At 42.4% G+C, this 16,584-nt stretch overlaps 1 pseudogene; it reads left to right on the top strand.

Annotated features, from left to right (window-relative positions):
- The first annotated feature begins 407 nt into the window (after nucleotides 1–407).
- LOC140502653 (torsin-2A pseudogene) overlaps nucleotides 408–16,584 on the top strand; it is a 40,713-nt pseudogene continuing 24,536 nt past the window's right edge.

A 16,584-nucleotide genomic window follows, 5' to 3' on the forward strand; every position in this document is an offset into this window, starting at 1 on the left:
TGGATTGGGGCCACACCCCAGCTCTCCAGGGGCACCGGGCCACTCCAACTGATCTTCATCTTCCTCCCAGGAGACTCTGAGAGCATATATGCAAATTCAGCAAAAGTACCCTGGGTTAGAGCGTGGGTAGAAGCTAAGAAATGGATGTTCTTTCCAGATCCTCCTCATCATCTGCCCAATCTGTCAGGACTGGGAGAGGAAAATCATTTACCCTGGGAAGAAACCCTGCCTGTGTTACTTAGAACTCATTTGCATAGAGTTAATGATTCACACACTGGAGGGACCTTGGGCTCCCTCCCAAACTTAGGGGGAGGGGCAAGGAACTTCCTTTCACCCCATTTTTCTCCAGCAGGACCATGAGTCATAAACATGGGATCAGGAAACACTTGACCCACTAACACTCCCCCATGGGGCTGGCCCTGGAATGGGCCACACCAACCACTAAGGCAGGTGAGTTAGCAGCAAGGACTGCAGGCCTGGGGAAAGAGCAGCAGGCATCTAAGGAGGCAGAAGCCAGAACCTGAACTGGCAGAAGGCCAGGGCACTGGGTGGGGTGAGGCAAAACAAAGGCTAGGCCAGTGAGCCTGTTTAATTATTCATCTCCAGAGAATGAATGACAGTCTCTTGTATGGAGGAGTGGAGGTAGGGGGTTGGGAGGTGGGGAGTGGGGACAGACATCCTTGTAGTTGTTCAGCCAAAATATCAGACATCCTTGGCTTGGCATTTCTTGCCACATGTTTCTGATCTGTCCGACCTCGCCCTCCATCTGTGAGCTGAGAAACTGGCTTCCTGACCAGCTCCCAGCCCCATCCTCTGTGGTCCCAATGCCTCTTCCTTTAGCTAGGGGTAGAGCGTGTGTCATCCTTCACAACAGTCAGAACAGATGTATGGGAGGAAGTTACATAACTCCAGGGATCCAAAAAGGCAAAATCAGTTTGGTCTGATTTTTTGCCACTTACCTCCCCTCCTTAATGTCAATCAAAGGGATTTGGTGAAGTTATTAGGCGCGAACCAGAATTATTTGGGGGCCTGTCTCTGCTTATCACCAGGCTTGATGTCCCTGCATACACACTGAGACCTGACTTTCTCAGGGCCTGCTGTATCCCAGTATACTTGAATGAACAGGACACATAACAAAAGAAATCTGGTAATGAGATCAGGAGAGAGAAGGCTGAATTGTTCAGGAGTCTTTGTCCAGAATTCGGGTATTAATCTCCACTGCTCTATTTCACAATAATTGTTTTTAATAGAATAGATTAGATTTCCATCAGCACAAAATGCCGTGGTCAATAATTAACAACACAGATGCAGGCTCCTCTCACCCAATCACACATACCTGAGCCCATTTGGCTGACAGTTGGCCAGGGGATGGGAGGTGGACCAGGCCATACCACATGCCACTGAGAATACCAGGAGGAAAGTGTATCCCAGTGACAATTAGGGAGGAATAAGAGGTAATGACACAGAAAATAGGGAGCCTGCTGGGTTTGCAGTAGAAACCCAAATGTCAGGGGTCACGGAAGGCCAGTGAGAATTAGGAAAGTAAAAACTTTATGGGAAGAAAAAAATGGGACAGCAATAGCAGCTGCCGAGGCAGAGCTTTGAATGGCAGAAGCTTGAGCGCAGCAGGAAAACTAGTTGTTGGGTCTCAAGCTCTTTTGTGGGACTCAGATTTTTACAAGAAGCCTATTTTTTTTTTCAAAATGTTATTGATTTGGTACTCAGTCGAGCTCGGAAGAAGATAAAATACAGTGGACTTCCCCCTATCCCAGATGCTCAGTTATCCCAAACACCTGCCCGTGGTAATTACAGGGCTTCAGAGGAAAACGACAGAAAGAAATCTGCTCGCATATTTTCCTCCCATTGTGTTTGGCTCATTTGAATTATAATGTATTGCAGTCCAGAGTATGAAATTTTGTGCCTTGAATAATGAATTCCCTCTGAGCTCAGGCTACCTGCATTTCTCTTTGGTGTCCATTGAAAATAGCATGTTCAACATCCAAGCATTAAGCTGATGAGGATTTCAAAGTCCTAAAATCATGTGATGTCAAACACCCCAATAGCAGTCTGGCTTCTGTTCTGTCTACACCTGTGGAATGCATCAAGTCCTTTCTTTGCTGAGGCAGCAAGGTGCATAGAATGTTGGACCTAGAGTCAGAGAGCCCTAAGTTTAAATCTGTCCTCACATCCTTGCCAGCTGTGCAAACTGGGGCAAGATCCTTAGCCTCTGTCTCAGTTTCCTCAATTCTAAAATGATGATAATGGTACTCCTATGAGGATAAAATGAGATATTTATCAAAGTACTTCACAAACCTTAAGACACTATATAAATGTTGGCCATTAGTACTACTGCTAGCATGTCACTGAATGGATTACAAGAGAAATCTGCACGTCTCACATAAGGACACGAGCATAATGCAGCAATATAAATACAGCATCTTCTTTTCTAAGCCAGGCTAATACATCGGTGGGTTACTATGTGACTGTGTTGCACTTCTTTCAAACAGTTTTAACATCTGCTACCTTCTTTTATATTCACAACAGCCCCGTGAGGGAGGGAAGGCCCAATAGCACTATCCAAATGTCACAAATGGAAAACCTGGGGAAGAGTGAGAGATCATAAAAGACCTGGCCAAGATCACACCAGGTGTATGTGGCAGAGATTTCACAGAATATAGGTCTCCTGACTCTTTTCCCGTTTTTTCCATAGGATTGTACTAAAACATGTGTATACATAAAAACAGTAAGGACTGTTTGGTGAAGATCAAAACATATCCCTTGCCATACCAAGAGACAGAACAATACAAGGGAATGAGTATTTGGCCTCAAATCAGAAGATCTAAATTGAAATGTCATTCCAGCTGCTTACCACCTTTGTGACTTTGAGCAAATCACTAAGCCTCTGTTTCCTCATCTGTAAAAAGAAAGGACTGGGCTAGGTTGACCAAGAGTCTCAGGATCTAAACCAATGATCCTTTGATTCATTCAGCCTCCCAACAACAAAATATAGTCAACACATGGTAGGTGGCACAGTGCAAAGAGAGCAAGGTGTGGAGTCAGGAAAACTCATTTTCCTGAGTTCAAATTTGGCCTCAGACAGCTATATGACCCTGGGCAAGTCACTTAACCCTGTTTGCCTCCGTTTCCTCACCTGTAAAACAAACTAGAGAAGGGAATGATAAACTGCTCCAGTCTCTTTGCCAATAAAACCCCAAATGGAGTCATGAAGATTTGGATGTGACTGAAAACAACTGAACAATAGTTCAATCAATAAATATTTATTAAGCACCTACTGTGTGCCAGGCACTATGCTAAGCGCTGGGTTATATACCAAGGCAAAAGACTGTTCTTGCCCTCAAGGAACTTACCATCCAACCCTAAATAAAATCCAAACTCAACCCAACCTAGCAGTCCAGTCATTATCCTCTTTCATATTCTTGACATTCCACTCAGATTGAGCTGTTTGCCCATCTTGGAACTCCTGGCACTTTCTCCTGTACTTCTGCCTCCTCCTCCATAGACTAACTGAAAGCCTTCTCAATCTTCAAGGCTCAGGTAGGAGCCACCTACAGAATCTCTCACTTATGAAATCTCTGATAGCATTGACTTGAGATTCATTATTCACAGTTATATTACACTGTCTCATCATGGTGCTTAGTAGCAGCTCAGATCCTCCTCAGAAATGGTCCCAGAGACGTTAATCTTTAGCTTAGGGCTTTGTTTTCTATAATTTTGTAACCTTCACTTGTCGTCTGCTGTTTACTACTTGTGTGACCTTGGGCAAGTCATTTAACTTCTCTGAGCCTCAGTTTTCTCATCTATAAAATATATATAAAATAGTCTCTAATGGTCCCTTCTAGCTTTAAATCTATGATTTGGACCTATGCCCTCTGAGCCCCACCTTGAGCCACTGGATCTCCTAATCTTTATTGCTTCCCTGGGAAATCTGTTACTTACCTGAGATTACCTTTTACCAATACTACCATAACTTAGGGCCAACTTTTGAAGTCCACTTTCTTTTTCCCTTCCTCTCTGCTGTCATACATTCTAAACAGCAAAGTGTATTTTCTAGTCTTTTTTTCATAAGAGGAAAGAATATACTCAGAAATTCTAAGAATATAGACTACCTATTATGAACTGAGTATTAAAAAAACTCGACTGTATAGATCTTTAAGGTTTATGAAGTGTTCTCCTCATGTCTTTATAAGACAAATGGTGTCTTATTATACATATATTATGGATGAAGAAATAGAGTCATAAAAAATTTAAGTGACTTACCTAAAATCCTATGGATAGTAGGTGTTAGAGACACGCTCAGGACGTTTGCCTTGAAGAATCATAACAATGTTGTTGTTCAGTCATTTTAGTCATGACTTATTCTTCATGATCTCATTTGAGTTCTTCTTGGTAAAGATACTAGAGTGGTTTGCCATTTTCTTCTCCAGCTCATTTTAAAGATGAGGAAACTGAGGCAAACAGTTAAATGAGTTGCCCAAGGTCACACATCCAGTAAGTGTCTGAGGCCAAATTTGAATAATAATAATAAAATAGCTTACGCTTATATAATGATTCTTACATGCCAAGCACTGGACTAAGCATTTTACAGTTATTATCTCATTCAATCCTTATGATAATCCTGGGAGGTAGGTACTTTTTTTTTAATCCCCATTTTACAGATGAGGAAACTGAGGCAAATAGAGGTAAAATGACTTACACAAAGTCACACAGCTAGTAAATGTCTGAGGCCAAATTTGAATTCAGGTCTACTTGATTTCAGACCCAGGTCTCTACCCATTGAGCCACCTAGCTGAAGAACATTGTGCTTCCTACTACAGCATGTTGCTTCTCAAGTAAACAAATTATTAATGAAGGAAGTAGATAGGGTCTTCTGAACAACTTGACTAGCTTATAAGCTTTATCTGGAACTTCGATTATTTCTCATTGAAGAAGAATGAATTGATTGATTTGAACTTCTGCAGGTTAAAGCCATCCCTTTGTGCTGCCATATTAACAAAAAACAAATGTCATTTGCAGTATCCACCTTTTTGCCCCCTAGAGAGGGGATAGACCAAAGAGAAAAAAGTACATTTAGCTTCTGGGATGTTTGGAGCTTTGCTTATAGAGGAGAGGGTAAATTTCTTGTACAACACCAGAGGTTTTGCCTTTCTAGCAATCCCAAGTTTGAGAGTTCTGGAACCCCAAAAGAGAAAAGGAATTCCTGAGTAAAGTGAGCGCCTTTAGGAGAAGAGGTTCCAGAGCTAGAAGAGCAGCAAGGGACTAAGCTACAATATGGGGGAGCAAAAATCTGAGTTTTGCCCTCGATGATTACCATAAACTATTCACATGATTAACAGGCAGGTCTAGTGGAAAAGGATTTGCTTCTCTGTCCCCTCCAAGTTTGTTTTCCTCCCAAAGATAGTGCAAATACTCAAGCAGTGTGATTCAACAACAGGTACTTACAATGAGGATGAATGCCTGTATGGGTACTGTGTAAAAGCAATACTCACTGAAGTACTGAGGATGAGAGGAAGAGTTTCTGAGCAATGCTCACGGCCTGGGGATAAATCAATTGACAAGCATCATAGAGCTAGGTATGGATGTCTCGGGTGAAAGTGAATGGGATTCACTAGAATTTCAAAGGGTTCATCTTTAGCAAAAACCAAGTTGGTTCCCATTCTTAGGAGAGTATGAGTTCTTAGAGGGGTTTTATGATTCCAGAGAACTGTACAGGTCTGTCAAGAAAGGGAGACTCATCAAAAAGAGATGAGTATTGTATCAATTGTCTATAGGCTATCCTGAGTCTTTTGAGTTTTCATTTTCTGCAGACCAAAATAAACACTATCTTGTACCCAATATGTACTATGTGTTACCTTAAGTACTTTAATTTGACCTGGGGATCTTTTTTACTTTTATCTATGGAGATCCAGACAAAAGCTATATTCAAAGTATATTTGGGAATTTCCCATGTGAGAACTCTGGGTAAGGACAAAATGAACCAAAGAAAGATTTGTTGAGGCTGCCTCCAAGCCTCTATGTCAGCAAAGCATGGGGTGCCCAGTCATGAGTTGCACTTGGGATCTTTCAGGATTATTGTGCTGGCAGAGAGTAGTCAGACTTATTTGCCCTAGCATGGCAAATAGTCATCATAGCACAGAACAGGTCATCCAGGATTGTTTGATTATTTTTAGAGCTAGACTATTTGCCTTAGTAAAGCATGAGTCAGGAGAGATTGTTCCAATTGTACCATATGAGTTGCACCAAATAGTTCTCTTGCTAAAGTTTTCCAGTTGGCCCATGATTTTCCAGGCCTGGAGCCTACATTCCAGTATTGCTTCCCTCTGACCCCCTACGAGAATGGTGTCTTTCATACGAAAACCTGCACTTGACCACCACGTAATTGATTTGGGATTTTCCTATCTGGGAACTCTGAATCAAACTCTTCTGTCTGTTTACAATCCCAAACTCACTTTTTGCAAATCAGGAAGCTGTCTGACTTCTTGTGGTCTTTTGGTGTTACTGATATTCCTACTCACTCAAAGGGAAGAGAGGAAAAAGAGTTCATAAAGCATTTTCTTACAATTATCAACCTGATACCCAGTTCATCCTCAAAATTCACAAAGTATACCATCCTTCCTTTTAAATTATAGGACTTAGCACTAAAGATTCTCCCTTATTTTACAGAATACAAAACTGAACCCCATCACAGTTAAAGATTCTTCCATGGTAACCCAGGTAGTATGAGAGCTAGGATTCAATGCCAGTGTTATTTACCATATCATAGCAGTCTCCTTTTATCATTTTCTTCTTTTTACTATCTTTATCTGCATACTTATCTCTTCCCCTCCACCCCATATTATTAACTCCCTAAAAGCAAATCCATATTTTATTTATTTTGGTCTTAGCACCTAAAACAGCACTTTACACTTAGTAAGAACTTAGTAAATATTTGTTTTGTATACTGAATGAATTGAAATCCTTAAGATAATTTTTTTAAAAAAACAAATCTAATTTCATCTATTTGCTCCAGCAGAGTAAATAGCAAAAAGGAGTTGGTCTGAATAACTCCTGAAGATTCTTCTCATATGCAGGAATGAATAGGCAGATAATGACCAAAAGATGGGCAACAGGAAGGAGCAAAGGTCCTGGGTAACCCACAGAGACAAACATTTAGGTCTGCTGGATGGGCCGCCCATTGTGTTAGTGCATCGGTACCCGTGTCTTGAATCAGCACTGAAGAGGGACTGTGAGCTTGGCCAAGACTTGAATAGAACGAGAAAAGTGGGCTGGAATGCAGCTCGTTCAACAATCCCAAGCAGCTCCCTGAAGTCAAAGGCCATCCTTTCAACTCCAATATTCTCCCACACTTTCGAGATAGCAACAAATCAAAGAATCTCAATTGTCTCTGATGAATCATAATTACAGGGGACCCAAAGGGTAATGAAGAGATGTGTGATGAGCCTAAGGAGACCACAGCATGTTACCAACACTAATTGACATTTAAGTAGCAGCATGCAAGATATTATCCAGGATACATATGACCACGGTGGATAGAGCACTGACCCTGAAGGACCTGAGTTCAAATTCAACCTCAGACACTTACTGGCTGTGTGACTCTGGGCAAGTCACTTAACCCTCATTGCTTCTTCCCCCCACAAAAAATGGGCTACATATGACCAGAAAAGGACATGGGCCTGCCCTGTAGCTAGAATGAGGTATTAAAAATGAGGTATGAGTTAGCACAGCACCTAGCACAGTGTTGGAATATAGTAAATGTTGACTCATTGACTCTTACCCTGGTATCTATGAAATATTAAAAAACCTAAGGGATGGCTTCTAGTGCATTATGGCAATCCTCTATGAGAGGAATCATACAGGATAAGAAGGTCTAAAAGACTCCCATTGAAGCAACAACAGTTTTTGCCATGTTGCTTTCTGATTAAGGACTTGTTCTCTCTATGACACTGGGTCCTGGAAAATGTTTCAGGGCTATGGAATCAAGTCCCTACATTTGAAGTTCAAAGAACTTTGGCCTAAAGACCAAAGAACAGTAAAGTAGTAAGAATGCGAATGAGTTTGCCAACCATTCTGGGTGTGACGGTACTTCACTAACTAACTTGATAGTCACTCTGTCTCCAACAGCAATGGAAGGTTGGGAGCATGATTTGCAGTAGAACAAATTGTTCATGTGCTGATTTCTCTACCTTGAACCAGACACACCTCCTCAAGGAAGTCTAGTTCTGCCTTTTAGGGTCACCACGTCCTAGAATGTTAGAGTTGGGAGGGACCTGAGAAGTCACCTAATCCAACCCAATTATTTTATAGATGCAGAAAATACAGGGAAAGTGACTTACCCAAGGTCACACAGCAAGTAAATAGCCAAGCCATAAGGGAAAAGAGTAGTTCATATATGATAAAATATTTGGGTATTTAGTTTAGATAAAGAAGGAATACAATACTTGTGGAATTTTTTTTCACTATTATCCATAGTCAAAGCATGCCCCGTAATGATATAAAACCCATTCCTCTCTCGTCGTCCACTATTTCCTAAATAAGTTCCTGTATCATTGCATAATGATAACTGAAACTCTTTTAGCAGATATAAAATCTTTTATTCTACAATTATTAATAAGGGTGAAAGAGGTAACACGGGGACTCAGATTATAGAAAAAGATAAGAATAACTGATTTTAGCTCTGATTATGTGAATAGGCTGAAATGAGAGGAAGGGGAAAGAAAAGACTTTGAGCCCCTGCAGGGGAATGAGGCACCTCAAGGAGCGTGAACGGCATGAAAGTGGACTATTAGTAGCACAGTTTTTAACTAAAGTAGCATTGTTGTTGGACCCTGTTTAATCAAAAATTAGTATGTCCTTCTCCAGGTCACAGACACCTTTCCCCTAGAAATGTATCTGTACCTTAGCGAACATCATGACTTCCAATGGATGTCAAAAAGGAAGCCACCACTCTCAAGCTGCCTGCCATGAATGTATAATCTCCCGCTTTCTGTCTGTCTCTGTCTCTGTCTCTCTCACACACACTCACACACACACACGCACACACACACACACACATCTGGTGTCACATGCAAAGCTTGTTTTATTATGATCTGAAGAGTACTGAAATGGTTTGCCTGCCTCAAAATAACTACTCTTCAAGCCTGTCACTGGGCCTGAAATTCTATCATTTCTTACCTTCTTTCGGATGAGGAATTGAAGTCTTTGCCTAAAATACACACACATTACCTAGAAAGTATAAGTGTAATAACGCCAACAATAATAGCGTACATTTATGTAGCATTTGAACTTTTAACAAAGTACTTTATATTTTCTTTATATTATATACAAAGCACCTTGCAAAATGTTAAGCACCATATAAATGCCAATTATTATTTCGATATGAATTTTTACTACGACCCCATCAGGCTGGTACCATAGGTATTACATCCTCATCCTGTTGGCGAGAAAACCGAATTTCAGAGAGGTTAAGCGATTTATCAAGGGTGATATTCTCAGCAAGTGTCAAAGGCAGTTCTTGAATCTAACTCTTCCTGATGCCTCTAGCCAACTATGCAACGACACATCTTTTATAATTGTATAAATGAATTTATTCTGGTAGCTTCAGCTGCCTAGTAGGTCTAAGGTAGGGTGAGAAATCAGGTTCGAGGAACTGAATTCAAATCCTGGCTCTTTCATTCGCTAAGTGTAGGAGCTTGGGCAAGTCGTTAAACCTAACTTCTGTTTCCTCATCTGAAAAAGAAGGGGTTGACCTAGAAGAACCCTACATTTCCTTCCAGCTCCAACCCTATGAGCCTACTGTCTATAAGCAATGTCCAAAAAGACTGGACATAGGAGGAAGAGGGGGGAAAGAAGGGATAAAAGAGTGATGGGAAAGTGGATCTTCATTATAAAATATTTCTATCAGTGACTTAGATGGAGGGATGTACACATGCTTATTGAACTTGAGGATGACACAGAACATGTAAGAATAAGTAGCACACTAGGTAGGTAGCACTGATCTCTCTTGGTTCTCCACCTCCCAGTTCAAATGCTGCTTCTTAGTCTCCTTTGCTGGCTCATCACAAAACATGTCCTGGGCTGAGCTCTGTCCTGGCCTCTCTCCTCTCTCCTCTTCCTTCTCCCCCTTATTTGTCCCTCTTCCACTGTCTCTTTCCCTCTCCTTCTTCTTCCCTATCCTGTTCTCTCTCCCTCTCCCTTTTCTCTCCCTCTTCTTGTCCTTTTTATTCTCCTTCTCCACTTTTTTCTGCCCCTTCCATTTTTCTTCGTCTTGCTCTTTCCATTCTCTTTTATCCTCCCTTTCCTCCGGCTCCCTTTTTTCTTCCTCTCCCTCTCTTCTCTCCACTGTTTTATTCTCCTTCTCCCTTCTTCTCTCTCTCTCCTCTTTTTTTATTCTCCTTCTCTGCTCACTTTTTTCTTCTCATTTTTTCTTCCTTTTCCTCTCTCTCCATTCTCTCTTTTATTCTGTCTTCCTTTTTCTCTCCCTCTCCTTCTCTTTCCACTCTCTTTTTTATTCTCCCTTTCCTTTTTTCTCTCCTCTCTCTTTTATTCTCCCTCTCCCTCTCTCTCCAGTCTCTCTTTTAGTGAACTTATCCACAGGTTTAACCATCAGCTCTACACAGATGACTCCCAGAACTATATTTATGGCTTTGATCTCTACAGTCTTACATCATCCACTGCCTACTGGACATTTCAAACTGCATATCCCATAGCCAGCTCAAACTCAAAATGTGGGATTACAGCTAAACCCTGAATATACAAAGTCAGGAAAAATTACTTCAAGGAGTTCTGATAGTACAGTGGGCAAAGTACAAAATTTAGTCACAGGCACCTGAGCTCAATTCCTGACTCAACTATTTGCAATCTGTGAAGACCTTAGGCAAGTTACTTAACGTCTCTGGGCTTCTGTTTCCTTAACTAGAAAATAAAAGGATTGGACTAAACTAAAATCCCTTCAAATTCTAAATCTATGATCCCATTTACAAAACTGAACTTACTTTCTCCTCGATCCTCCCCCTTCCAAAGTTCCCTGTTTCTGTTGCCAGAGCTCCCATCCCCCAAGTTCCCCAAGTTTTACAGCTTTTGAACTCTCAATTCCTCACTTTCAATCACCCTACACATCCCTTCTTGCCATTTTGCCTATAGGATCATTTCAGGATTTACAGATCCCAGAAGGGACCTCAGAGACCATCTAGTTCAAACCCTTCATTTCACATTTGAAGAAACTCCAGAGAGTTTAACTGACTTGCCCAGGTTCACACCGATAGTAAGAATCAAATGGAATTTGAACTTAATGTCTTTTCATTCCAAAGCTAGTGTTCATAAATGCACCATGATGCTTCCTAATAATTCTCCATTCAAAACCCTAGGTTGGACCCTCATTACTTCTCACCAGAATCATTGTCATAATCTCCTAATTGTCTCAAGCTCCTCCCCTCTCTAATCTAACTTGATCCAAACTGATTTCCCTAAAGTACAAATCTGACCATGTCATCCCTCTGCTCGATAAATACCATTGGCTCCCTGTAACTTCCAGCATAAAAAAAAATACTCTTCTATTCTATAGGCCTTCACTGGAGAAGGAAATGGCAAATGAGGGCAGGATCTTTGCCAAGAAAACCCCATGGACAGTACAGTCGGTGAGGTCACAAAGAGTCAGACATGACTAAATGGCTGAACAACAGTCCTTTATAACCTGACTTCAATCTACTTTCTATCCTTATTACAGTTTACTCTCTCACACACAAACTGCAATTAGTTAGGCCAAATTGGCCTTCGTTTCCATTCTTATAGTCAGCACTCTAACCAGCCTTCAGCCTCCCTGCCTTTGCTTGGCTGTCTCCCAGGTCAGAATTCTTAGCTCCCTTCCATGTTCACATTAAGCCTCTCCTTCTCCACAAGGCCTTCCCTGATGCCTCCTCCCCCGTCATCCTCTCCTCAAAATAACCTGAGTATTTGAAGCCTTCCAAAATATGTCCCCAACCTACTTTTTCATCTTCATTACACTTATTTTGACTTGAAGTCAAAAGACCTGGTTTTGAATTCTGGATCTGATCATTTCTAGTTATGTGGTTACCTGTATCACCTAATATCTCTGAGCTTTAGTTTCTTTTTCTGTAGTAATGGGGATAATACCAGGCCAGCTATCTCACATACATATTGTGAGAAAAGCTTTTGATAAGCCTTAAAGCAACACTGATTTGGTATTTATTCTGATTAATATTATTGTTACTAGGCTAGGGTAGCCCAGTAATGTTGCTATTGGAGGGAATGTTCATTTGTATCTATGTTGTACATATTTTGTCTTTGTAAAACAAAATAGCTCCTGTTGTCTCCCTCAGCTAGGATGTAAGTCCCTTGAGGACAGGGACTTGCATTCCCTAAAACTTTCCACACTATCTGATGCATAGAAGATGTTTATTGAAATGACTAATACAGAAACATGTTTTACATGACTACACATGTATAACCCATATCATATTGCTTACCATCTGACAGAGGGGGCAGGAGATTGTAGGAGGAACAGAATTTGGAACTAATTTTTAAAAAAACTGAATGTTAAAAACTTTTTACATGTAAGTGGGGGGAGAATCTAATATTATGTTTTTAAAATTCAAATTCTTTGAACGACCATAGTGATTCTTTTTGGAGACAATTGGGATTAAGTGACTTGCCCAGGGTCACACAGCTAGTAAGTATATGAGATTGAATTATGAACTCAGGTCTTCCTGACTCCAGGGTCAGTGCTCTATCCACTGCACCACCTCACTGCCCGACGGCAAGTGATTCTTAAGATCCCTTACAATTTTAAATCTATGGCTCCAGGATGTCATTCACCTGTGCAATAATATTTTGTGTCTCCCCATTGGCTATTATTTCCCATTATTACTATTATCCCAGTGACCTATATGTAGTGGTTGGAGGATTCTAAGAAGGCCCCACCCTTTGCCCTCAAATTTGAAAGCAGTCTGGAGAAATGGATAGACTGGGCTCCAAAGTCTACTTTTGCACCTGTTTCTTCCTACCCATGGGATGCTGGGCAAGTGACTTAACCTCTGTGTCTCAGGTTCCTCATTTAAAATGCAAGGTTGAACTCAATGGTCTCTAAGGTCCTTTCCTGCCTTAAGTTGATGATCCTTTGATCACTCCTCCCCCCAGCCAGTGACCTGAAATGTCAGCTGCCCCAGATCTCATTAGGAAACCTAGGCTTGAGTCCTGGGTCTGTTGCTAAATGACTGAATTGACTCAGTTACTGAGACTCAGAACACTGATCTCTTGTCAGAAAAGCGACCTCTTGGAGCCTCCCCTTCCTCTTCCCTTTGTTAAATATAAAGCCCCTGCAAAGTATTGTTGCAATTTTAAGTCTAAACTCTTAGCTGTGATCACTAATACCTTGACATTTCAGACCACTTTTTCCCTCTCTTAACTAAGCTAAACTTTTTGTTGTTCAATCATGTTTGACTCTTTGTGACCCCATTTGGGGTTTTCTGGCAAAAATGCTGGAGCGGTTTGTCATTTCCTTCTCCAGTTCATTTCACAGATGAAAAAACTGAGGCAAACAGGGTTAAATGACTTGCCCAGGGTCACACAGCTAGTGTCTGAGGCCGGATTTGAACTCAGGAAGATGACTTTCCTGACTCCAGATGCAGTACTCTATCTATTGCATCACTCCATTGCTAAGCTTAGTGGCTATCCAAGATTGATCTGGGCACTGAGAAAATGGTCATTTTGATACAGTGGAGGACACATCTGCAGAAGGAAGGAGAAAGAAGGTCTGGTTCCAATAGGATGCCACTCTGGACAACATGACATCAGAGTCTCGTCTGTGTCTGTTTGGGTATAGAGTCAGAAGAAGAAACAGTAGACTAAGAAGGGGATAAAGGGCAAAAAAGGGAAGTGTTCCAGACTGGGAAAGGGACGTTTTATTCAATCCCCAATTATCCTGAGAACAGAGTAAAAAAAGAGAGAACTCTTTTCTGGGGGGACCAGGGGAAACAATGATCATGGGGTCATAGATTTGGAGTTAGGAGGAACTTACACCTCCTTTTGTAGAGGTTAAGTGGAAGAACCAAGGTTTGAGCCCCAGATTCTTTGATTTTAAATCCAGTACTCTGGCAATGAGCCATTTGGAAAAAGGCAGCAACCACGGGCAACAACCACTTGGTGAAATAACCCTACCACCAACTCTCATTCCAACCCCTTGGGGCCTCACATCCTGCACAAAGTGGGCCTTAGAGAAGGGAGACCCGATGCTCTTCCATGACCATTGCTGTCTTCTGACAGGGAGTCCAACTCTCCCAGGTCAGGATATAGCTGCCAGGAATGAGGATCGGGAAGGCACAGATGCTGCTGTGTGAAGTTTGCCCAGGAGGGCCTGGGGCTGGCCTACAAAACAAGAAGGGCAGGTGCATTGGGGAGGGGAGGGACCTAGAGCAAGCTCTGCATCTGGCAGTGCATGCCCCTGAGCCCCAGGCTGGGGACAACAGCCTCGATTGTCCCTCACAACAGTAGCCCTGCTGATCTCAGAGAAAAGAAAGGCATGGGTCCTCTCCGGGAAGAATGCCCCACTTTTCTCTCCAGAGCCGGGGGCCCCTGAGCAGAGGCTCCAAAGTCATGGAATCCACAGCTCTAAAGTTGGCAGGCCATCCAGAGGCCTGGATGCCATCCCCAGCCTAGCAGCGGGCTCTGGGCCCCTCCAGGCTAGAAAAGAAACACACTCTGCTCTTTGTGCCTGAGACTTGGCTGGAGCCAGGCTTACATCCTTTTCAGACAAAGCTGCTTCGGGTACCTCTGAAACCACTAGAAAAGGATGCAAAGACCCTGCCTTTGCCACCCCTGCCAGCAGCGTCCCCACTCCTCTAGGATATTTTACATGCCACCACTCCATGCATGAGTCCCCACGCTCTGCTGCTGTGCTCATCCTAAGAGGAGTTTCAAAATAAGGGTCAAATCCAAGGGAGCACAAAAGCAGCACAGTGCCTTCAGGGGCAGAGCCCAGCGCAGCTGATGTCAGAGATGTTTTATGAAAACAAGGCTTGAGGTCATTTCACTTCGTGGATGAAAGAAACTTCGCTTTAAAGACTTACCTAGTAAACAGTGAGAAAAATTATAGGCAGGTCCTTAGGCGTTGCAAAGAGCAATGCTAGTCTCACTGATATGTACTGAAATTCCCAATAAATCCAGTTTAGTCTAGTGAAAAGTGCCCTGGGATGGCAGCTGGGAGAGCTGGGGCCTTGTTCAAGCTGACTAATTCATGGTATGACTTTAGGCAAGCCATGGGAGGAAGCACAGAGGCCAGTGTGTTCAAAGCCTGCCTCTCAACTCTTGCTGGCTACATAAGGCAACTCACTTCACCTCCTCGTACCTCAGTTTTCTCATCTGTAAAATAAAGGCGTTACACTAGATGGCATCATTCCATTCTAGGTCACTGCTCTTACGCGGTCTCCCTTCACCTGACCAGGTCTCATTGCTCGATCATCAATTAAATCTAAGCCATTGTATTAAATGAGATAGCAAACGTGAAGTGCTTTGCAAAACTTGCTATAGATTTATTATTATTAATTGATATTATTATTGTGGTGGTGCTTGTTAGTTGGACCAAATGCTCTGAAAGATCCCTTCCAATTCCAACATTCTCCTAAATCCCAGAACAGAGTCTCTCATGGCATCTTCCTCAAAGGAAGCCTAAGACAAATTACAAATACAACTCGTGTGGCATTCTCCATACCCAGCGTTCTTGGCCGTCACTAGTTCAGGCTAGCAAATGGCCTTTTGGCAAGGAGCTGCTGGCGAGGGCAAGGAACAATTTATCCTGGGGGAACAGAAAAGAATGCTGGTCTCATTCCCTTTGCTACCAGTGTTCCTCTTCAGGGAAGGTGGGCCAGATAATGATTTGTACTTAGTTCTATGGGAAGCTGAGGTCATCCGGACAAATAGGATTTGGCAGGACGTTGTTCCCCCAAATAGATGTGGAAAGGGAAGCACAGAGAGGGGCCTTGTCCAGAGCCTCCTAGCAAGTTTATAGCCAAGGCATCTGTCCAGACCTTCAGCTCAGAGCCAGGGCCTGCCTTGGTCATCTGGAGCCCACGGCAGGACTAGATTCCTGAGCTCTGCCTCCTACTTTGAGCCAACTTCTGAAATCTAGTCTCCACTGGGAAGCCAGCCTCCGGTTCCATGGACACTCCTTGGTACAGCCACAATCCTGGGCAAATCCTGCATGATGATAATATTAATAATAAAAAATAATATTCTGTAGTGCTTTAAGGCTTCTCAAATGTTTTTCTTAGAACATCTTGATGAGGTGGGGGCATGATATAATTCCCATTCTACAGATGAAGAAACTGCAGCAATAGAAATAAGTGGTATAGGTAGTCACACAGCTGGTAATTATCAGAGCTAAAATTCAAAGCCAGGTTTTCTAACCCAGCTCAGTACGCTTTCCACTACACTGCCTCCTGAGGTTACCTTAGCTCCAAAGGCTGAAGCAGGAAGGGTTGAGGTGGGGGAGGTGAGACTTATAGAGGGAGGAACAAGAAATCACTACATTCACGGCTAAGTGTACTAACTCCAGTG

The sequence above is a fragment of the Notamacropus eugenii genome, chromosome 4 (assembly GCF_028372415.1).
Source record: "Notamacropus eugenii isolate mMacEug1 chromosome 4, mMacEug1.pri_v2, whole genome shotgun sequence".
Classification (NCBI taxonomy): Eukaryota; Metazoa; Chordata; class Mammalia; order Diprotodontia; family Macropodidae; genus Notamacropus; species Notamacropus eugenii.